Here is a 23,745-nt window from a genome sequence, read left to right on the forward strand (position 1 = left end):
GTGTCAGGGGTAAAACAGCAAAGCTTTTAATCAATCCCATTAGGGAGAAGTGGAATCAAGCCTGCCCCTCTGCCAGGCTGCCTCAGAGCAGCTCGCTCCTCCCAGCAGCTTCTGCAGGTGCAGGGATTGCCTGGTGCTGAGGTGAGATTGAATTGAGCCAAAACATATCCGAGGATGTTTCAGGCATTAAAGTTCCTCGGGAAGGTTGGTGGTTATGTGGTACAAGCATCTCCTTTTCAATCTCCCCTCGAGTTTCAATTTAGAGGAAGATGGAGTTCTCTGATTGCTGCCTTCGGAGGGAAGTGGAACAAATGAGCCCAGGCAGGAGGGTTTGGATTCACTGTAGCAGCTCCTGAGGCTGTGGCTGGAGCTTGGATCTCCAGGCTCAAAGCTCATTCCTGGGTGGAGAGAGCTGAAAGAAAACACAAAACCAAAGAAATTGTGCGGCACTTTGGTCCTTGACAGAGAATCTGCTGCTGCTCCTCACCGCGGGGGCCTTGTGAAGACCAGGGGGGAAGGAGTGGGGAGGGAGGGAAAGGTGGAGACTGCAGGTGAGGCCTGAGAGACTTCAAACTCTTGCACGAGGTGCTGTAAAAAAGGTCCTGCACTGACCCTGACCCCTCTGAGGAGCTGCTGGATGGGAACGTGTCAGGGAATGATCCCTGGTATGGCACACCTGGGAGGAGCCCCAGGGAGTCCTGGCAGAGGCTGGAATTCTCTTGGAGGAGGATGGATGAGATGGAGGCACTGCAGGGGAACTCGGATTGGTGGTCTGAGAATTCCATGGGGATGGGGTTTACCTGGAGAGGGAACAGCTCCTGTCAGAGCAATTGGTGTCACTGGGGGGAAATGAGCGGCTGGGAGCACCCAGAGCTGCAGGACAGAAATGAGTGAAGGATTGGAGCAGTGGAGGGAGAAGCCGAGGCCGGCAGGGGCCGTTCCCACAGTGGGTGTGTGTTCTGTTACGATGTCAGAGTGGGGGCAGGGCTCTGCTGCTCTTTGGGCACTTCTCTTTATCTCTCCCACAGCCAATCCTCCCACCAGGAGATCTCTGCTGTTCATGGCCACTGAGTGTCCCTGCATGGCTGAGAAAATTCCATCATCCATGGGGAGATGCTGTGCCCAGGGGAGGAGCCGAGCATTCCTACCTGGATACAATCTGACCTGGGAACAGCACAGCAGCCTTTGCCCACTGCATTCCCAGAGGAACAGCTTTCTTCCCACTGCATTCCCAGAGGAGCAGCTTTCTTCCCACTGCATTCCCAGAGGAGCAGCTTTCTTCCCCACTGCATTCCCAGAGGAACAGCTTTCTTCCCACTGCATTCCCAGGGGAGCAGCTTTCTTCCCACTGCATTCCCAGAGGAGCAGCTTTCTTCCCCACTGCATTCCCAGAGGAGCAGCTTTCTTCCCACTGCATTCCCAGAGGAGCAGCTTTCTCCCCACTGCATTCCCAGAGGAGCCCAGGCCCATCTCCCCAGCCCTGGAGCTCCAGAGGAAAACTCCCCCCTTGTGCAGGATCCTGCTCCAGCAGAAGCACAGCTGGCACTGCAGGAGGGCTGAGCCACCCTGGGATGGGGCTGCTGCCACCTCCCTGCCCCACAGGCTGCCAGGGCCTGCTCTGACTATGGCACTGCTTTGGTTGTGCTATTGCATCGGTATTTTTAATTTTCCTGGTAAAGAACTGTTATTCCTATTCCCATATCTTTGCCTGGGAGTCCCTTAATTCCAAAATTACAATAATTCAGATGGAGGGGGTTTGCATTTTCCATTTCAGGGGAGGCTCCTGCCTTCCTCAGCTGACACCTGTCTGTTCAAGCCAAGACAGTGTAGAGCTCCCGATTCCCTCTGGAATGACTCACATTCCCTCGCTCTCCTCCTTTGGAAATGGTGACGGCTCAGCCTGATGGAGCTGGATCCCTGCTCCCACTCCCAATGCATTTTCCAGGACCAGTACTCTGGAATGTCACAGGGCAGAGAGGGGTTGACATCAGCCCAGACATCCTCAGAGGGAAGCCACTGCTCCCTGTCCATGAGCAAAGGGGAAATTGCCTTCACAGGATACGAACTGGAGGAGCAGCTCCTGGAGGGAGGCATTGACACACTGGGGCTGCCAGATTTCACAGTCATGGGATTAATTAATTAATTAAGCCCTCCCAGGAATGATGACTCCACCACTGCCCATGGCAGCCTCTTCCAAGGCTTAACTGACCTTTCAGTGCAGGAATTTACCCTAAAATCCAACCAGAGCCTCCCCTGGAGCAGATTGAGAACATCTCTCCTCCTGTCCCTGTTCCCTGGAGCAGAGCCCGAACCCCCTAGCTGTCCCCTCCTGTCAGGAGCTGTGCAGAGCCACAAGGTCCCCCCTGAGCCTCCTTTTCTCCAGGCTGAGCCCCTTCCCAGCTCCCTCAGCCTCTCCTGGGGCTCCAGCCCCTTCCCAGCTCCCTCAGCCTCTCCTGGGGCTCCAGCCCCTTCCCAGCTCTCTCAGCTGAATTTGCAGCAATTTGTCCCCAATTTCTCTCCCAAAATCAGCATCAGGAAAAGGACCACCGGCTCCACTGCATCCCTGGTGGTCCCTCGCTCCCTCCACCGCTACAGCAGCCACAGATTCCTTTGGGAATCCTGACGAGCCTCTCATTTTCCAAATTCTGGAACCCCCCTTCCCTCTTGGCCCCGTTTTAGGGACGGTTCACCCCCCGGTGACGCATTTCTTTCTTTGGTGGCTTTTTGCTTCCCGTGCCGTCCTTTTGGTCTTTCCTGTCCAATTTTCCAGCTTGTTTGCAAACTGAATCGTGGCTTTCATGTCTGGGAAGGGCTCAGACCTGTCTGAGCTGGGGCAGTCAGGGAGGGCTCATTTGTCTGTGGGTTATTTCGCATTTCAATGCTGGCTCAGGGTGTAAAACAGCACCAGCACTCCTTTATTCACCTGCGCTCCTTAATTCGGCTTGATTGTTTCCAACAGCCTTTTTCCCTATTTTTTTTTCTCCTCCTTTACCCCTTTATGTTTTAAATTTATGTTCTATAAAATTTAGCACGATTTTTTTAACCGATTACTTGTGCTTTGATAACAACATGTTACCTAAGATAAATTATTTTAGTAATGTTTCACAAAGCCCCGAGTCCACAGCGGATTCCAGCTCCTCTGGCCACCCATGGCTGGGTTCAGGTGGGAGTGGAAAATCTTTGCCCTCTCTTCATCAGGACAGGAAGGAATTGTAAATTTGATGGGAATACTCGAATTTGAGAGTAGACACAGCCGATTCTCATCACCTCACTTGTCCTTGGAGAGAGCCAGGCCATGAATCAGATAAAAATTGTTTTAATTGTATTTGGGTTAATATTGTGAGGGGAACACGGACCTCCCCTGCCTCCCGCTCTGTCCATCATTTATCCACAGCCAATTAACTCCTGCAGGATTAATAGCCTATCATATTATCCATGCCTCTTCCCAGACAGAATCCCAAGATTTCTGCTCTTTCAGTGGAAAAAATCAACCCCATAAAACAAATAACTCACTACTGAGCCAGCCAAATGCCCCTCCCTGCCACCCAAAATGGGAAACAAAGACCTAAATGTTGAAATCGTTTCTGAGTTTCTGCAGCAACCAAACTCCTCCTGGCTCTGCCATGGGCCCAGTCCATGGCTGGGGTAAAGTTTTATCTAAAACTGGAAAATCCGTGGAAAGCACGTGGAGCTGCCACTGTCTCCCAGGGCTTTTTCTGTGGTGACCTGGCAGGAGGAAATTCGGGGGTGTCCCTGTCCTGTGTGGGTCACCTGCAGCCAGTCCCTCAGAGCTGTCCCATCAGGGTCACCAAAAGCCACAGGGGCAGAGGGATATCCCTGTGTGTTGGAACTCAAAATGTCCCTCAGACATTTTTAGAGGTTCCAAGCCCTAGTCAGAGGCATTTGAGACCCTGGCAGGCAGCTAAAAACAGCTGTGATTTTGAGTTTGAGCCATGGAATGATTTACCGACTTTAAAGGTAGAACAAGAAGTCACAAAACTTTAGATATTATAGTAAAAGTAGTTACAAAATAGAGGGAAGAATTTTTTAGTATTGTACAAGGGGGTTTTAACACCTGTACAGAGGGGTTTTTACTTTGTACATGAGGGTCAAAACTTTTAAGATAGAGGAATGTAGGCCGGTCCTCTTTCTCCTCTTTCTTCTTCCTTACCTCCATGTTCTTGGTGATGTTGTCTCTTACAGATTGGTTTAGAGTAGAAAAGCACCATTTAATATAGGTAATGGGCATTGGGGAAAAACTGTACCCATGTAACACGTAATGTACCATATAAAAGACAGCAGCAGCCCTGGGCGGGGAGAGAAGAAGCAGTCGGGAGTCAGAGAGGATGTCAGGGTGTGTGTGTGCCTCTGCCTGAGCTGTGAGCAAACCACAGCAGCCCCAGAAGAAAATCTTTTAGATAATTTGCAATAAACTGCCTTGAGACCGAACAACAGAGACTGCTGAGCCTTTCTTTGGAAGCATGGGTTGGAGGAGAGACTTTTCCACCACACGGAGCCCCTGAACCAGGCCGGGGTTCCAACACCTGTGTCACCCACAGTTACAGTCCCACAGAGATGTCCCTGCGTGTGTCACCCACAGCCACAGTCCCCAAGGTTGTCCCTGCCCTGCGTGGGTTACCTCCAGCCACAACGCCCCTGTCCCAGAGCAGCCACAGTCCCCAGGGCTGTCCCTGTCCCTGTGTGTGTCACCCACAGTCCCCAGGGCTGTCCCTGTCCCCTGTCCCCATGTTCCCCCAGGCCCAGCCCTGCCTGCCCCTGTGTTCACCCTGACCCAGAGCAGGGGTGCTGTCCCAAATCCCAGCGGAAGGTTTCCTGTTGCTATTGCGGTAGTGTGGAGGAAGGGTTTTAGAAAGGCCTTGGGAATGGGAAACTGAGGAAAAGATACATTTATGTATGCCCCATTGCTTCGGGAAAGTTTCGCTTCAGCATTTTTCTGTAAACCCCTTTTTCCTCACCCCTGAGCAGTTCCCATTGGACCTGACCCCTGGGGTGGTTCTGATGAGCCCATGCTGGACACTGTCTCTATTGTTTAGACCTTATCTCTTAATTTTGCTGTATAAAACTGTATCTGGGCAGAAGCCCAGGGTCTTTTGTCCCTGCAACCGTTCAGGCAATACAATCTCTCTGGACTGCACACAACTGACCTCTCTTCGTCTCTTTATCCCGAATCCTTGCGGCGACCGAGGCGCACCGCCGCTCGGACCGTGCAAACCCAGCCGCTGCCTGGTGAGCCCAGTGCAGCGGGACCACGGCAAACCCCGGTCCCCTGAGGGGACAGCGAGCCGGAGGGGTCCCGGGGGGCCGGGGAGGGATGGGGACAGCCGCAAGTGACCCCCGAAAGCCGCAGTTTCCCACTCCCGGTGGGACCCTGGGAGGGAATCGGGGCCACTGCCACCCTCCCGCTGTCACCTCAGCGGTGACAATAGTCTGACTGCATTTAGCGCCCCTCAGGTCCTCATTAAGTGCCTGATTGAAGGTGTTAGTGATGAGGTTTCCCTTAATTAAGGCAGGGTGGTGGGAGCTGGATGTGGAGCGGGAGGCTCCGGGTCCCTGCAGGGCTGGGGGACCCTGCCCTGTCCCCTCTGTCCCCTTTGTCTTCTCTGACTCTGACTTGGCAGAGAGTCTTAATTAAGAATGGTGTCCAAGGTTCATCTGCTGAGGCTCCTTTCCTAATTAGCACAGCCCTGAGCAGTAACACTGTCCCACAGACAGGGTGTGACATCTCCCACCCCTCCCAGCCTGGCTGCAGCCAGAACGGGGCAGGGATGGGCCCAGGCATGTTCAGCTGAACAGGAGCCAAATTTTGGGACAGCCCTTCCTGCCTGAGTGTCCCCAGTGTGTGGATGGGGGACATTCCATGGGTGCCAGTGACCCTGACATCTGCTGGGCACCGAACCACGAGGAAAACCCTTTCCAGAGGGACCCCAAAAGCCCACGGAAGCAGAGAAAAGAAGAAATGCAGTCAGTCAGAGAGATGGACGTGCTGGGGCTGAAACCTGTGATCTCTGCACTCTTCACCTCCAGGGGACAGCCAGGCCCCGATGGAATCAGGGCACATTTGGGTGTTCCAGCAGGGATTTGAGACAGGAACATGGAATTAGGCTTGGAAAATGCTCCCAGGAACAGGGTGGGACTTAGGGGTGCATGTGCAGGGCCAGGAGCTGGATTCCATGATCCCTGTGGGTCCTTTTCCATCTCAGGATGCCTGTGGATCCCTTTCTATCTCAGGATATTCTGTGACTCTGTGATCCCTGTCTCACTCTGCAGGGCCAGGGGATGGATTCCATGATCCCTGTGAGTCCTTTTCCAGCCTGGAATATTCTGATATCTGAATATCCTGTGACCTTTTCCCCCCTGTGCAGGGCCAGGAGCTGGATTCCATGATCCCTGTGGGTCCCTTCCAGCCTGGAATATTCAGCTATCCCCCGATCTCTGCCCCAATGGGGATGGACTCTGTGTCCTTCCCTGGCTAGGTCCCCAGGATGTCCCCAGGATGTCCCCAGGATGTCCCCACCCCTGCAGACTCCTGTGCTGGCAGCTCCACCTCATCCCAGGGCTGCGGATTCCCGGGCAGTGCCTGAGGCTGGGAATGATGGAGGGTGGCAATTCCCGAGTTCTCCACAGGAATGCAAAGCCCTGATATGATATTCCAGCGCAGAGCCACCAAGCCGCTATTAAGAGGCTCCTCTTCATTATTCTTTCATTTGCATGGTGCTGTCTGAACGCAGCCTAAATGTGATTATTCCTCGGCGCTGCCTGTGTTAGAGGGAGCCAATGCCACAGGGCCTTGTTCAAAAACCGCCTGGATAAATATTGTTAAAAATAAATGCATAACATTAATTCTCCATCGTTCATGTCGCTGTTTATTTAATGCTCTAAAAAGCTAATTACCACTAATTTTATTCTACATCTTCTTCAGGTCTCCCAGACTCGGTGCTGGAAGATAAAAGAATTAATTGTTAATTAGCATCCCTTTCTGGGAGAACACTTTTTTCTTTATCAAAGATTACAAGAGGAGGGAGAGAGGGAGGGAGGGGGGAGGAATGAAGCTCTCAATATTTCCGCCAGCCACGGTGCCAAAATGGGATTTTTTTTCTTAAACAGCAACACCGAGCTCTTATCTGGCCCTGGGGAGGAGAGGGCCGAGCTCTGGGGTGTGAAGGCAATAAAATCATCCCTGTCAGAAGAGTTCTGCTGCCCCTGGGTGGCTGCACACAATGCACTCGCTGCTGTCTGCAGCCAGGGAATGGAAAAGGAAGTTCCTGGACCCTGAGACAGCCAGGGGGCCTCGAAAATGGGCCAGGGCAGGGCAGGCTGGAGCTCAGGGAGGTGCTGGGCACTGCCCAGGCTGCCCAGGGAATGGGCACGGCCCCGAGGCTGCCAGAGCTCCAGAGATGCCCAGGGTGGGGTGGTTGGGGGGTCTGGGCAGGGTTTGAATTTGGGATTGATCATCCCTGTGGGTCCCTTCCCACTCAGGACATTCCAAGATTTGACAAGGGGCAATGCTGAGCTGGGTTTAACCCTGACAGAAGTTTCTTTGCCCTTTTCCCCAAGTTTTCAGCCACCCTTTGGCACAAATCCCCCATTCCCTTCCCATTCCCTTCCCTGGAGCCTCCTCCATTGGTGTCACAATGGGAATGCTCCCTTTGCCCCAGCCTCGCTGGCTTTGGGATGTTTTTAGAGGTGCTTTTCTCTCCAGCTAATTGGAAATGTTGGGGAACTTTTAATTTGGAACATTGAAGTGAAAACTCCACTGCCTTCCTATTTACATAAATTAGGGAGACTTTGCACACAAACTGTTTCCTAGAAGAGAAGACAAAAAGGAAACAATTTCAGGATGAGTTTCCAGCTCAGAATATTCATGAAGTGAGGCATAAAAATATGGAAAGTGACTGGAGAGTGTTGTCAAAACACAGAATTAGGGACACAGGGGTAGGGATGGTTCATAAAGGTGTCCTGGGCAAGGCTGGGAGAGCTGGGGCGGCTCCCCCGGAGAGGAGAAGCTCCAGGGAGACCTCAGAGCCCCTGCAGGGCCTGAAGGGGCTCCAGGAGAGCTGGAGAGGGGCTGGGGACAAGGATGGAGGGACAGGACACAGGGAATGGCTCCCAGTGCCAGAGGGCAGGGCTGGATGGGAGATTGGGAATTGGGAATTGTTCCCTGGCAGGGTGGGGAGGGGCTGGGCTGGAATTCCCAGAGCAGCTGTGGCTGCCCCTGGATCCCTGGCAGTGCCCAGGACCAGGTTGGATATTGGGGCTGGAGCACCTGGGACAGTGGGAGGGGTCCCTGCCATGGAACTGGAATTTAAATTCCCCTCCAACCCCAACAATTCCAGGATTGTTGCCCTTCCCACTCCTTTGGGGCGGGCTCTGCCTGCCCAGGGTCCCTGCCCCTGCCCCTGCCCAGCCCCAGGTAGGGTCAAGGGCTGGAGGAGCCAAAGGATTGGAGGCTGGAAAATGGGAATTTGCTCCACAGCAGGATCCAGTGGATTCTGCTCCTCCTCAGAAGGATGGGACAGCCTAAAATATTCAGTGCTCGTCCTGGCTTCATCTGCTCACATCCACGCCCTCCAACATATTCCCAGTGAATGCTGACATCTCTCCCCGTTAGATCTCAGCTCCTGGGGCTGTTTTTGTGGCAGAGCCCAGCCAGGGGCAGGGATTCAGCTGCTGGCAGAGCTCACACCCAGCGCTCTCCAGCACGATCCCATGAATCTCCCATCAACCTGAATAATTCCATTAATTCAATATTTATCTCTGCCGCTGCTAATGGAGTGTTTGATTTAACAGTACATGAATATTGCATCCAGCAGACGGCAGGGAAAGCGGGGAAAAAAAAAGAGTGAAATTAGAATTTAAACCCAGAACAGGGTGATTGCCAACCTAACACACTTGCAAAATTGTTAAACACAAATGGTGCCAGACCTCTCCCCACCATGGGGATGACATTTCAATCCAGATGCAGCATTTTGTGATTCCTTCAGAGGGGCACAGCCCACCAGGGCTGCTGGAACCCACAGACCTTCACATCTGCTCCACCTTTCCTGGGATTTGCTGCAGCTCCACCAAAAAACCCAAAAAAAACCCAACCAAACCAAAGCAGAATTTAAAAAAAATTCAAATCCGAAGCTAAAAGTAAAAAAAAAATCTGTCTTGGAAGAGCAATAAGATCTTGAGTCAGTCTGGAGGCTTTGTCATCTGGCAGCTATGGTGGCACAGGACACAAGGACACGAGGGCTGAGCCCCACAGGGCCAGCCCAGAGGGAAGAGCAGGGCTGGGGGAACAGCTCCATTCCCGTTTTTAGGTTTTCCTGGGCTGGGGGAACAGCTCCATTCCCTTTTTTAGGTGCTCCTGTCTCCAAAATCACTCAGAATTTCCTGCTTGCACCCCCTGGGAGTTTCCTGCTAGACTGAACTGAAGCAGGAAAATGGGGAGAAAAGAGAGGAAAAATTGTGAGGGAAAGGAAAAAACAGGGGGAGAAGAGGAAAAATGAAGGAAAAAGTGAGAAATGGGGGGAAAGGGAGGAAAATGGGAAACGTATAAAGGTATAAATATGGGGGTTGTGACTCTGCCTGTAGAACAGTGATTTTGCAGGGATTTGGGGGGTTCTGGGGGGTTTGGGGGATTTTGGGGAGCGGCAGGGTGAGGGCATGGCCCTGCCTTGTAAAGCACAAATATTTATTAACACTCCAGGTTTGGAGAGAGCTCTGAGCTTTGATTTGGGGCAAAAAAAATGGGCACCCAGCAGATGTTTGACCAACAACCTCCAGATGTGCCATATTTTTATTGGAAACTGCTAAAAATGGATCTGTTTACAGTGGATGGAGTGGCAGGATGAGGGGGATGGTTTTAAATTGACAGGAGTGGATTTAGAGGAAAAGCTGGAGGATTTTTAGGAAAAACTGTTCCCTGTGAGGGTGGGGAGGCCTTGGCACAGGGAATTCCATGGGATTCCATTTCATCCCATCCCTGGGAGTGTTCAAGGCCAGGGTGGAGCAACCTGGAAGAGTCTGACATCAACTCACCTCAAGAGTTTTACATTTATCTCCTGGTTCGATTTTAGAACCAGGCTGAAATGTTTGCGGAAAGAAAAGTAAGAGAAAAAGAACAAAAAGTGGAAACTGCCCTGAAGTGCTGCCCTCTGCCCCTTTGTTCCGTGGCTCGGATCCAAACCCTGCAGAGCTTCAGGGCCACCCCACACTGGGACCCCAAAAGCTGCCTGGAACCCCTGTCCTGCCCCTCTGCTCCATCCCTGAGGGGCTTGGCCACCTCTGCTTCCTTTTATTGCAAATATTCCTGCAGAGTCCTGGCTGGGGTTTACCAAGGTGTCTGCAGGGACGTTCTGCTGAGTTTTGACTTCATTCCACACCTGGGGACGGGACTGGAGTTCTGTGGACACAGCTGGGTGAAGGGGGCTCATCCACCCCTCACCACCCTGCCCCTGGCTCCAGCCCACCAGAGAACACCTCAGACAGCTGAGTCTGGGGCAGGAGGGGACCTGTCTCTCCCCTCCCTGCTCGCGATTTGCTCCCTATTAGCGCCGTGGCCCCATTAATTACCTGGCTGATGAGCAGCCAGGCCAATCTCGCTCTTCTGCCACTTTCCAGAATATCCATGAAGAGTTTTTGCCATGTTCCAGGAGCTGCTTGGGCATGTAATGAGACGAGGTTGGGGTTTTTTGGGTTTTTTTTCTGGTTTGGTTTTTTTTTTTTTTTTTTTTTTTTTGGTGGAAGTTGAGATTCTCATCCATCAGAGCCTTGTGCTGCTTCCAGAGCCACATTCCTGTATCCTGGGGGAAGAAGAGGAAGGGATGGTCCTGTTCTCCAGAGGTGGGAGGTGTTTCCAGGTGAACACCCCAGAGGAAGCACCTCTGAGGGAAGGTCTGATTCTCTGGAGCTGAAGGGAAACCTGCCTCAGCTCTCATTGATGCCATTTCCCTCTTCTCCTGCTTTGCTGTTATCACTCCCTAGAAAATCATTCATGAGGTCAAATTCAGGGGTTTTGGGGTATTTGTTATTGGATGTGCACTCAGCCCTTCCCCCCCTCAGTGAGGGATGACTCCACTCAATATTCCCAGGGAAAACAATTCCTGTCTCTTGTTCCCATTCTCACAAGAAACCTCTGAAGGGAATTAATGGTTAATTTTTTCCTTGAGGTGGAGGGAGCCAGGCAGAACCTGGGAGTCTCCCTGGAGGTGCAGTGAATGCCAGCCTCACTTGGAAAAAGTGAAAATAATCGAGGATTTGGCTCCTTGGTCAGCCCTGAGGAATCCTCCCCTCACCCAAAGCACCCCTGGAATTCCAGGTTTGAGAATTCCAGGTTTGGTGCTCCCCTCCCAGGTTGAGAAAAGCATCAAGACCAAGCTGGAAGATCACAGAGCACTCCAGGTTTAAACTGAGAGGAATCAGTTCAGGGTTGAGGTTTCTTTGAACCTTTAGAGAAGTTAAATTTAGGTCACTATCAAAGCCAAACCTCCTTGCACCATGCCAAGGCCAAGCACTCATTTTGCCAGGTTAGAAAAGGACTTTTCACATTTCTATGTGTTATTGTCTCTCTTTGCCTCTTTCTCTCCTTTCTGCTTGGAAACCTCAGACTCATAAATCGCTATTTATAACCTGGCCAGGAAGAGAAAGAGCAGAGCTGCCCCTGATCCTCCATCTCCCCTAGATTCCGGGAAGGGCTCAGAGCCACACGGAATTCTGAGCCTTGGAACAGCAGCAGGACAGACACAGGGTGGTTCAAAATGAGGGTTTTCCTCCCAGTTTGCCCCTCTCAGCTGCTTGAGCTCCTGGCACAGTGAAAGGCGATGGTTGAAGAGTGGCAGGTGATTCCTCCTGCCTGTTCATTCACCCAGCTGCTCCAGGAGAGCAGCCAAAGCTGATCCCTCCCCTCCCTGCAGCGAGGAACTCCCAGAGCACCCCCCTTCCCACCAGGAATTCATCTCCACGTGCCCCTGGCTGTAATTAGCACAGCAATTAGCACAGTCCTGGCCAGGCCCTGCTCTCCACAGCTCATTTTTCATCCCTCTGATGATTCCCTGCTGCTGGCAGGGGCTGTTTTCCACCTCACCGAGTGACAGGAGCCTTGTCACCACCTATTGTAAATGCAGGCAAACCCAGTGGGAAGAAATGCTGATGTCTGACTCCAGTTCAGAAGGCTGAATGATTTCTTTATTATAAATATGCTATAATACATTAATATGCTATTTAAAGGAGATACTAAAACTACATACCCACTTTTCCTAACTACCATATCTAACTCACAACTCGTGACCCTCTCTCTGTCCAGCCCCAGGTGGGTTGGATTGGCCATCAGGCTCAAACAATCCTCACCAGAATCCAACCAAGCACTCACCCCAGGGAAACAATTCTCCAAACACATTCCACATGGGAAAAACAAGGAGCAGAAATAGAAATTGTTTTCTCTTTCTTTCCTCAGTGCTGCTCTATGAAAAATCCTGAAAGAAAGAAGGATGTCCCTGTGACAAGCACCAGGAATGTTTTACATGGAAAAGGAGCCCAGGTGAGCTGGGAACAAGGGAAGGGAAGCACAGTTTGTGTGGGTGTCATGGGTTGGCGCTGGCACAGTGCCAGGTCACCCATGAAAATATATTTTCCTCAAATGACTGCTGTGAGATGTGACCAGAGACAGAGCAGAGCAGGCTCAAGCTTAGAAATAAAGAAAAAAACTTTATTATCCTACACTGTAATAAAAGGAACACATAATGAATAACTTCCAAAACATTCCTCCACCCCCCACCCAATTTCCACAAAACACAGTGAGACAAAATCTTGGATTCTCAATCAAGTTACCACCCCTCAGATAATCAATTCTCAGTCCATCAGGGGAGAGAGGAGTCTCCCTTGCACCATAGCCTTCCACAGGAAACACAGCTGCCACACCTCTTATGTTTCCACATCACACATGGCACTGCCCAGAGAAAATCTGCCATGGTGACATCCTCCTTCCGTGTACAGTGCTCTCACCATGCATGGACAGACTTCTCATAGGGCTCCTTTCAGGATGCTTTGCCAAGGACCAAAGAACAATTGTTTCTCATTTTGGAACAACAATTCCCCCCATTTTTCTCATCCTCTGGGGTCGAGGGTTTTGAGAACAGAGATCTTCTTCTGCCCTGAAGACAAGGGCACCACCACACTCTCCTCAGCTTTCCCTGTCCACTCCACTCCTGCATGTGGTATCACTGCAGCAGTTCACTCTCAGTCCTGCCCTGGCAGTCACTAAATGCAGTCTCTGTGTTACAGGAGAATTGGTTCAGTCTATGGATACACAAGAAAAAGTCCATCCAAAAGCCACTCCATCATCTCCTCCCACCTAGGATTCTTTCCCATCTTTTTCTGACACCTCTCAGGCCCCAGGCCGTCTCTCTTCTCTTTCAGATCAAGGAGGATTAGTGTTTCCCAAGGCTATCTATGTCCAAGAAGGGGTTGAAGTGTTGGGCTCTGCTGCGCTCAGGATGGCCGAGGTCTCACAGCAGCCTGCCCAGGACTCCCACGGCTGGGCACCTTCCCGACACCCTCTTTCTCTGCCAGCATACTGCCTGCACATGATATCAAATTTCCAGGTGGCCCAGGCTCTCTGTCTCTCTCCCCCTCCAGAAGGGGGAACAAACACATCTCAGTTTCCTCCACCTTCCGTCCTGCAGGGACCAGCCTGGTTCCAGTCCCTTCACCCCTGGCCTACCTCTCCAGGCCTCATGGCTTCCCCTCCCCAACCCAGCCTGTGGCTGGGCAGGGCAGCTCCCAACTCTTCATTGAATGGAACTAAAGAGAGAATTCCCCTGGGAGTTCTCTGCTTTCAACCCCCTGTGTTCTCAGAGGCGTGTCCATGTCCTCAGTGGTCACACCAGGTGTCAATATTCAAATCTGACCACTGATTGGTTTGGCTATAACTTCCCGAGAAAACCCACTTCCTTGTCAACCCACCACAACGGGATAATTGTTCACAGGGATTCTCCCACGTGGATGTGGCCCCACAGGGGATGTGGAGAGGTGATAAATCCACTGTGAGGCCCGGGAGTCAGGAACATCCTTCTCCTTCAAACAGCACCATCCCAGAATTGCTATTTCTGCAGCACAATCAGCAGCTGGATTTTCCAGGGGCTCAGAGGGATCCAAGGGCTGCCACAAGGACAAACCTTGTCCAGATGTGCAGCTCCAGCAGGATCTAGAATCCTGGAATAACCACTGGAAAGCTGGGCCTGGTGGAATGTATTCCCCATTCCTGACAAATGTGGAGCTGAACAATGGATGCTCACGCAGGGAATGTTCCCAGTTCTCCTGTCCAGGGGTTTTATTGGCTCATCCCTGGCTCTGTCCTGGCCTGGTTATGGACAAACCTTTGGAACACACTGAGATTGTTCCTCTCAGTGTCCCCTCAGCCTCACCCCCACCATGCCTTTGTCTCCATCACCATTCCCATCAGCAAATTCCAGGACAGGAACCATCCCAGTGCTTTGCCAAATGCTACCCAGGTATTGACCCTGCAATGGCAGGAACTGGGAGGATGGAAAATGTTCCCACACTGGGAACACCCTGCTGAGCTCCCCAGGGAAAACATGGAAACCACATTCCCCTGCCTCCTGAATCCCACCCAAATCCCCTCCCTCCCTCTGACAGAACTCCTTGCAAAGGCATTTTGGGTTTGCCCTGTCCTCATTTTCGTGAGCACATTTAGCAGGTCCAAGCCCTGAGCTGGTAATTAACGCCTGTCTAATTAGATGGAGAGGCACCAGAGGGTGATCAGCACGTTGCTGTGTCCCCCTCCTTCCCTGTGTGAGCAGTGACCCTGTAAAACCACACAAACAAACAGGAGCAAGGAACATAAAGGAGAAAGTTTCAGGTCTTCATAAAATCTTTTTTTTCCCATGGTTCAGATCAGAATGAGCTCAGCTCAGCTCGCCTCTGGATCAGCGGCATCATCCAGGGAAGATCACAGCTCTGTCCTCTGTGCCGTGGAAAAAAATGGCGAAATATCCTCTTGTCCCTGTGTTCCTTCAGTTTTTGGGAGAGATGGAGGGAATCTCAAGGAGCCCCTGCCCGCATTCCCTCTGCCAGCCCCCAGCACGATCCAGCTCCCTCCAAACTGTGGGGATTTAGTGATTTAACACCAAGGTCAAGCTGCCCTTTGCTGCTTCTCACCCATAGCCCATTCCCTGTGTCCAGAGCCTGGGACAGCACTGGGAAAATACCAAAAGATGTTAAAGTTATGAAGATAAGGCAGTGGCAGTCTGTTACCTTCACAAAGCAGAGAAATATTTTTATTCCAGATTTTCCTGCTAGCTGTGCACTTGTCTGAACCCACCAGCCTGCTTTAGTGCTCTGTTTTATTTCCCCACTCCTGTTTCAAATATTACAGGTTCAGAATTGGAGGCAATTTTGGGGAATTGATAGTTGGGAGGTGCTGGAAGTGGGGGGCTGTGCACGTGCCAGCCAAGGAAACCCTTGGCTGTCCCAGCAAGGGGACAATAAACACGACCATAAACGTCAATAAAGCCAAACACTCCATTTTTCCTGGAGATAGATCCCAGGGAAGGACTCAGTGAGCATGGGGGTGATTGGTCCTCCTGGATATTTCAGGCAATTGTAGAAACGCATCAGGAGTTGCACTCTGGGTGCGTTCCAGGGAGAGAGAAATAAATAAATGCATTTTGATAGGATTTGTTTTGTCCATGGTAAATGCAGGCTAGGAGAGAAAATCTATGGCTCTTCCTTTTATTGCTGTCATTCCCAATAGCTGGGAGATAGGAACGGGGAAATATATCCAGGGAGTGATGGGCTCTGCTCTGCCAGAGGTTTCAGAGGTAAATAAACAAGTTTTATTGTCTGCTCTTACATCTCGATGTAGCATTTAATGGATATATTAAACACTGATCCAGCTGCCAGATATCCCAAGGAAATATTGTGTGCATCTCAGCTCAGCCTCACAGTGCCACAACAAATCTGGATTTTCCTAATGAGAGCAAGGTTTGCTCATATAAACCACTCTGAGCTTTCAGAGCTGATTTCCTGCCAGTCATTTCTCCCCCCATCATGCCAAGGTTTTGCAATTCCACTCAAATGACCTTCATTCCTCCCCAGCTGAGGGAAAGCAGGGATTGGGATGGAAATTTGGGGTGAGAAAGCACTTGGCTGAAGAAATCCAAACAGAAGAACTCTTAAGGGGATGCAGGACCAGCCCTGTACCAAAAACAAGATTTAAGCAACTAAAACCAGACCCCTGTGGATGCAGAGCTGATGTCTGAACACAGAAATAAGAAAGAAACAGGATTAAAGCGAGGCAGAGTCACCTCATCTCTGTGGTGGGCAGGCCTGAGGAGGAAGAGCCAGCAGTGTTGAATCCTGTCAGGAGCTGAGGAGCAGCCCTGGGCTCCCGACACCTCGGGCACTGCCCCTGTTTATATCCTCCGGCAGGAACAGATCAGCGGGCTGGCCGTGTCTTTGGAATAAATGCTTTCCAAAGAAGAATAAATCTCATCTGTTCTTTCTTCCTCTCCTCAGGCAGCTGCCCTGTGCAGGAGGGTTCAGGTCATGAGTCCCCAGTGTCCCAGGGTTTGTTCCCTGTGCCCGAGTCAGCCCCAGGGGCTGGACCCAGGCCCTGAGTGACCTCTGGGGCTGGGCTTGGTGCTGGGCTCCTCTGCTTCCCTCTCAGTCCTGGCAGTGCTGCAGCCTCCTCTGCTTCCCACCCAGCTCCTGGGAATGCTGCAGCTGGATCAGGAACAGCCATGGGCCTGAGCACCTCCTGCTCCAGAGGATCCATGGAAACCCTCCAGGGGTGCCTGGTCCAGCAGTCTGAGGCTCCTCTGCAGGGAAAACCCTGGGGATGGAGAAAAGCCATCAGCTGGTCACACTCATTAACAGTGTTAATTGTTAACAAACCGCTCAGCCCCCAGATAGTTCAGCCTCTGCTCCTTCACAGACCTGCTCTGGAGCTGGGTCAGGCTGGGGAGCCCCGGGAAGGAGCTTGGGAAGGGCAGAGTGAGGCCACTCAAAGGTGCTGCTTGTGCAGTTCCTGCCAGGCTCAGCACAGGAAGGAAAGACCCAGACCATCAACCAGGAGATCCAGGCTGGACTTTCCCAAACTGAACACAAGAAATTCAGCCCCAGATCATCCCCAGATGATCCAGGTGGATTTTTCCTGGCATGCTCAGACTCTGTCACAGACTCTGGAGTAACTTGGATAAAGACTTTGGCTGCTTCATCATGAAGATTTTTTTTTTGTTTGTGCTGAATTGTTGTGGTATTTTAACATCTCCAAATCTCTGGCTATCCATGGCAGAGGAAAAAAACAACTCCAGGGTGCTCAGCTCTCCATGGCCAACCCAGCCTGAGCTGCAGATGCTGTTCCAAAGCCCAGGGATCAAGAGGTCTCCACAGCCTCGGGATAAAATACAAACAGGGCTCAGCAGGTGCCTGTGCTCCCTGAAAGTGCCTGGAGTGAAGGGAAATAACCACAATTTCTGGGGGTTTCCCAACACAGCCACAGAACTCACTCTAAAAAGACCCATCCTAAAGCCCAAATGTTTCCTCTGCCCTTCTGGGGATCCTGGGGAGGAATGGCTGGACCTGGCTTGAGTTCTGCTGCAGTTGAACTCCCCTCGTGTCTTCATTGCTTCTTCATCTTCATGGAACCAGTGCCATGGAGCTCTGCGCTGGGTGGAGCTAGTCTCTCATGTAAATGCAGCTCAAGGTGCACCCTCAGAGTCCCACTGGTTTGCTCTGGGAGGAATTCCTGATGAGCAATCTTCCCAAGAAAAGCCCCCGTGAGAACCCCAAATTCCTGAGACCACACCCACACAGGAAAACTTTGGGAAAGAGTGAGAGAGGCAAAGCCCAGTGAAAGCAGAGGATGAAAAATGCATCAAACATTGAGGAGAGATGAACAGATGAGAGAAACAAAATAAAAACAAGGAGCAAAGGGAGGATCTGATGAAAATTCTTTCTGATACAGCACTCGGTAATAAATAAAATATGTTCCAGCACAATATGCTCCAGCAACTAGCTCTGGGCAGCTCCTTCTGTCTCACACAAAGTTCCCACTGCTGATTAAATTCATCAGAGCCAGGCCTGTGCTGCCTCAAGCTGCTTGCGCTCCTCAAACGCTTGCACTCCAGAACTGCTGCGGGGATTTCATTTGGAGTTGTTCTCTGCCCGGTTTTATCGGGGTTCAGATCTGATCACCATGCTAATGAAACACTGTGCTGACACACACGGCGCTCCGCTCGCAGCCACGAGCTGTTTTCTCCCCCAGAAATACTCCAGGAGTGAAGTTTTCCAGGATGAAATAAGGAATAAATATTACCAGTACCACAGCCAGCAGGTGTTTCCATTGGTGGTGGGTTTCTGAGTTTCCCTGATCTGCCAGTCCCATCCCAGAGGTCTGAAATCCCCGGGGGAGGTTTCCTGCAGGTGAGCCTGGGTGTGGCTCCAGCCTTGCGCACCTGTGCAACTCAGGGATGCCACACTCAGCTTGGAGCAGCAGAACTGGTGAATTTTTGGGCTCAGGGGATTCATTCCCACTTTTCCTTCAGCAGCGGAGCTGGGCAAGGGGCTGGAGAGCTCCTGAGGGAACTGGGAAGGAGGCTTATCCTGGAGAAAAGGAGGCTCAGGTTGGATACTGGGGAAGATTCCTTCACTGAAAGGTTGATCCAGCCCTGGCACAGCTGCTCCGGGCAGTTGGAGTTCCCATCCCTGGCTCTGGGGACATGGCCAGAGGTAGCCCCGGCAGTGCTGGGGGTGGTTGCACTCCCTGATCTCAGAGGCTTTTCCAGCCTGAGTGGGATTTAATTGACAGGACAGCAGCTGATCCTTTCGTTTTCCTGATGGCCTCAGAGCCCACCTGGGCCCTGGCCGTGGGAGCCTCTCTGGTCAGTCTGATCCCAGCACAGTGTCCAGGCTCTGGAATGACCCCTCTGGTCAGTCTGATCCCAGCACAGTGTCCAGGGCCCTGGGATGACCCCTCTGATCCATCCCCAGGTGGATCCCAGCCCAATGTCCAGCCCTGCCCAGCCTGTGGCCACCGATGTGTCGCCACCAGGGCACAGGAGCAGCCCGGGCTCTGCTGTCCCCTTGCAGCCGTGGCTGGGCTCTCCCCTCTCCTCCCTCTGCTCCCAAATGTCCCTCTGGGTGTGGGATGAAGGCTCTGAGTGGCAGAAGCTGCAGGAATGGTGGCAGGGCTCAGGAAGGGCCTGGCGACACCAGTGCAGGGCTTGGTGACATTTGGCTCCAGCTGTGCCAGGGCAGGGCAGTGGCACAGCTGTGCCAGGGCAGGGACAGCTGCCAGAACAGCTGCAGAACAACCCTGAGAGTGACCTTAAATCAAATGGAAGGCAGAGCTCCTGATCAAACCAGGCTGGGTTTTCCACAGGGGAAAAATCCTAATGAGGACGCTGAGTCAGGCCCACGAATGAGTCACAGGGAGGGAATAAAGATGATTTAAATTCCCAGGGACTCCTGGCATTATTAGATCTGAGCTGCAAGGCTCGTATCTGGTTTGAACTGTCTGATTTTGGTTTTTTCTCAACCTGCAGATTGTCATGGCCAGAATGAAACTCCAGGTGCAGAGGTGTGGGAATAGAGGGAAGCAAACCCTGGGTCTGTCACCCCTTGCCAGCCAGGATCAGGGCAAAAAGGGACCCCCTTGAATCTCTGGTTTTAATTCTTTATTGAATCTCTGGTTTTAATTGTTTATTGAATCTCTTTTTGCTATTCTCTATGGAATCTCTTTATTTTGATAAGAATTGCATTTTCATGCAGAACAGTAATTTTTCTGAAGCACCTTTAGTCCTGAAAAAAACAAACCAAAAAACTTTTCTTTCACTACTCAAAACAATTTTTTTTCTTTTTTAGTAGAAAAGCTCTTTGAAACAGTAAAATCCATTTTTTCCCTCTGATATACTCAAACCTTTCTGCCCCAAATTCTGTTTGCAGTTTACAACAGAGGCTGAAGGCACATATATAGAAATTCAAGTAACCAAGAAAACCCACCTGGGGAATATCTCACTTGTGGGCTCAGGTTCTGTCTCTCAGGTAATTTGGGGTTTAATTTTCCTCTCACGTGCAGAGACAGTTCAGTGGAGATGGTGGAGGAGTTCTGATGTAAAAAATGATGTCAGACTTGCAGAATCAGGTATTTTTTTGTTGAATCCATTAAAACCGGGTCTCTTCTTGTTTAAAAATCCTTCAGACTCAGGGTTTTTGCAATATTCAACCACTTCTCCTCCTCCAGATCATTGCAATACCCAGCCCCTGGCGAGCCCTCCCAGCCTGAGCAAACAGCTCCACCAAGACCTCCAAAGATCAAAAGCAGAAGGGAAAGAATAATTCCAAATTATTTAATCCTCAGGAAAAAATACATGAAGAACAGAGGCAGAGCAAACTCCGCTCTCTCCTGGTGCAGATCCCATGGGGGTGCCAGGATTTGGGGGTATCTCCCCCAGGTGGGAGAGAGAACTCCAAACCTCCCCTTGGAGGTGGGAGAGAGAACTCTAAACCTCCCCTTGCATGTGTGTGGGGGGCTCAGGGCTTTGCTCTCTGGTCAGCTCCTGGATGATTTTTTAATGCAGGACAGAATCTCAGAGAACTCCATCTCCCTTCACGCTCTCCTTGCACTCACATATTTTTACTGTTTCCCTGAATTTTCTTCCCATTTGCAGCTGAAAGCAGGAATGGGTTTGGTGCTCCCATGGAACTCCTCGAATTCCCACCCAAATGATTCCAGAGTTGGGATGCTGATGCAGAGAGGCTCTGCTGGCTGTGATTCCACCATTTGAAACATCATTCCCATTCCCACCGAGTTCAGGGACAAAGCTCTGCCAGCTGCAGGGCTGAGGTCAGCACAGAACATCCCCAGGTGGCTTCCCGAGGAGCTTCCATGTTTGGAAGCCACTCTCATTCAGACATTCTCATTTTCCTGGTGAAATAAAACAAACTATTTTTATTTTCTTCTTCTTTTTTGAAGTTTTTTTTTTTTTTCCCAAATGATCCAGAATTACCCACAGAATTGCAGTGTGGCTGCAGCTGCAGTGGGATCCTGGTGTTGGTTTTATTATTCCATTCATCGTCACACCTTGGAAAGCTCAGGGAAAGCAGCAGAGAAGGGAAGAGCAGCTCAGTGAGGCAGGAAAGGTTGGATTTGGTGGTCACAGCTCAGCTTCTGCTCTCTGGGAAAGGTGGGAGAATATTCCACTCAAACCAGTGCATCCTACCCAAAACCAGTGTAACCCGCCCAAAACCAGTGCGTCCCACCCAAAACCAGTGCATACCACCCAAAATCAGTATATCCTACCCCAAACCAGTGTGTCCTACCCAAAATCAGTATGTCCCACGCAAAACCAGTGCGTCTCACCCCAAACCAGTGCATCCCAGCCAAACCCCAGTGCTGGTCCCCTCCTTGTGCAGAAAACATTTTCTTCTTTCAGAGCCAGGAAAATCCAGGTTGTTCACTGAGCACCAGGAGCTCTTCCCAGCAGGTGTTGAACACAAATTCCTCCCAGGGCTGTGGGATTGGAAGGGAAAATGGGGCTGCCATTCCCAGGAGCTTCCACCAGCTGAGCTCAAACCTCCAAAGGGACAAGAGGTTTCACCAGTGTCGTGGTTTGACATGGAAGAGAATTTTCTCAGGAAGCTGATAGTCAAACCAGTTGGTGGTCAGGTTTGGATAGTGGCACCTGGAGTGGCCACTGAAGGCTGGACATGCCTCTGGGAACACAGAGGGGTTAAAAGCAGAACTCCCAGGAGAACGCTCTCTTTAGTTCCGGTCAGAGGCAGTGCAGACTCTCCCCTGCCCAGCCACGGGCTGGCTGCAGAACAGGAAGCCATGCAGCCCGGCTGAGGTAGGCCAGGGGTGAAGGACTGGAACTGGGCCGGCTCCTGTGGATGGAAGGGTGGAGGAAGGCTGAGATGTCTTTGCTCCCCCCCCCCACCCCCCACACAGAGGGAAAGAGACAGAGAGCCTGAAGACAGCTGGAAATTCTCCAGCCGAGGAGAAGGGGGGGTGGGGGGGGGAGGGAAGGTGCCCAGCATGGGCACTGGAGTCTGGGCTGAGATTTCAGCCATCCGGGGAGTCGGGACTTTTAACCCTTCCTTGGGAAATGAAACCTTTGTGAAATATTACTCCTCCTCGGTTTTAAAGAGGAGAGACGTCTGGGACCTGAGATGTTAGAAAGAGACATTCTAGGTGGGAGGAGATGATGGAGTGGCTGTTGGCTGGACTTTTCTTGTTAGCCATAGACTGAACCAAATTCTCCTGCAACACAGGCTGCATTTTAGGGGGATGCAGCGGTGAGCCAAGAGACCTGCTTCAGCAGCTGAGAGTGACAGGAGTGGAGTGAGCAGAGAAAAGGTTGAGGAGGGTTGTGGTGATGCCCTCTGTCTTCAGAGAAGAAGAAGAGAAGAAGATCTCTGTTCTTGGACCCTCGGCCCCAGGGGGAAATGGGGGGGACTGTTGTCCCAAAAATGAGAAACTGAACTGTTGTTTTTCTTTGGTCCTTGGCAAAGCATCCCTGAAAAGAAACCCTATGAGAAGTCTGTCCATGCACGGTGGTGAGTGCACTGTGCATGGAGAGTTGTCACCATGGCAGATTTTCTCTGGGCAGTGCCATGTGTGACATGGAAGCACCAGAGGTCACAGCTGTGTTTCTTGGAGGTCTATAGCACAGGAGAGACTCCTCTCTCCCTTAATGGACTGAGTATTGATTATCTGACGAGTGGGAACCTGATTAAGGGTCCGAGGTGAATTCCTTCCAGGTGAAGGGATTTCCTGTGTTCCACAGGAGTTCCTGCCTGGGCAACTCCTCCTTTCCCAGCCCAGAGCAATCCTACATGGAGGATTTTTGGTGGGAATGTGTCCAAGAGTGAAATTGCTCCACCCAAGGACTCTGGTGCCAAATCCAGGACAATTTAGAGCCTGGGACAGGTTCCCTGGTCAGTTTTCCTGTGATTTTAATGGCTTGGGATCACACATGGGTTGGGAGGGACCTCAAACCCATCCAGTGCCATCCCCAGGGACACCTTCACTGTCCCAGGCTGCTCCAAGCCCCATCCAGCCTGGCCTTGGGCACTGCCAGGGATCCAGGGGCAGCCACAGCTGCTCTGGGAATTCCAGCCCAGCCTCTCCCCCCCCTCAGGCAGGAATTTCTTCTTGTCCTTTGACCAACAAAATCCCTGTACTGCCAAATTCATGGAATCTCACCCTCCTCTGGCTTCCTTCACCACGCTCCCTGCAAATTTCAAGTCCCAGAATTCTTCCAAGATTGTTTCAGCCCCATCTTCTTCCTTTTCTCTCCAGGGAACTTGAAACTTCTTCATTCAGCCTTGGCTGAAATATTGATAAATGTTTGGATTCATTTCCTATTTCAGCTGGGCATATTTTTATTTTTTTTCCCAGTTAATTGCGTGGCAACTTAATTTATCCTTTGTCAATTTGTTTTCCCTCAATAAATGATCTGCCAACAATACATTGGTTTTAATTAGCCTGCAGCAAGTGTCTCCATGACTGTAAATCAAATGCTTGTTTGAGCTATGAATTGTAAAGGAGAAATCATTGGAATTCATATTGTGCTTTCTTGGGGTTTTTTTGGTGGTTTTTATTCTGAAGGGATTATGACAAAACTGTGTTTGCTGCCAGGAACTGACAGCACACTCAGATAATCAGCAAGACAGAGAAATGTATAAAAAATTTAAGTAGTTTTTTGGGTTTGGGGGGTG

The sequence above is a fragment of the Taeniopygia guttata genome, chromosome 23, assembly GCF_048771995.1.
Source record: "Taeniopygia guttata chromosome 23, bTaeGut7.mat, whole genome shotgun sequence".
NCBI classification, from domain to species: domain Eukaryota; kingdom Metazoa; phylum Chordata; class Aves; order Passeriformes; family Estrildidae; genus Taeniopygia; species Taeniopygia guttata.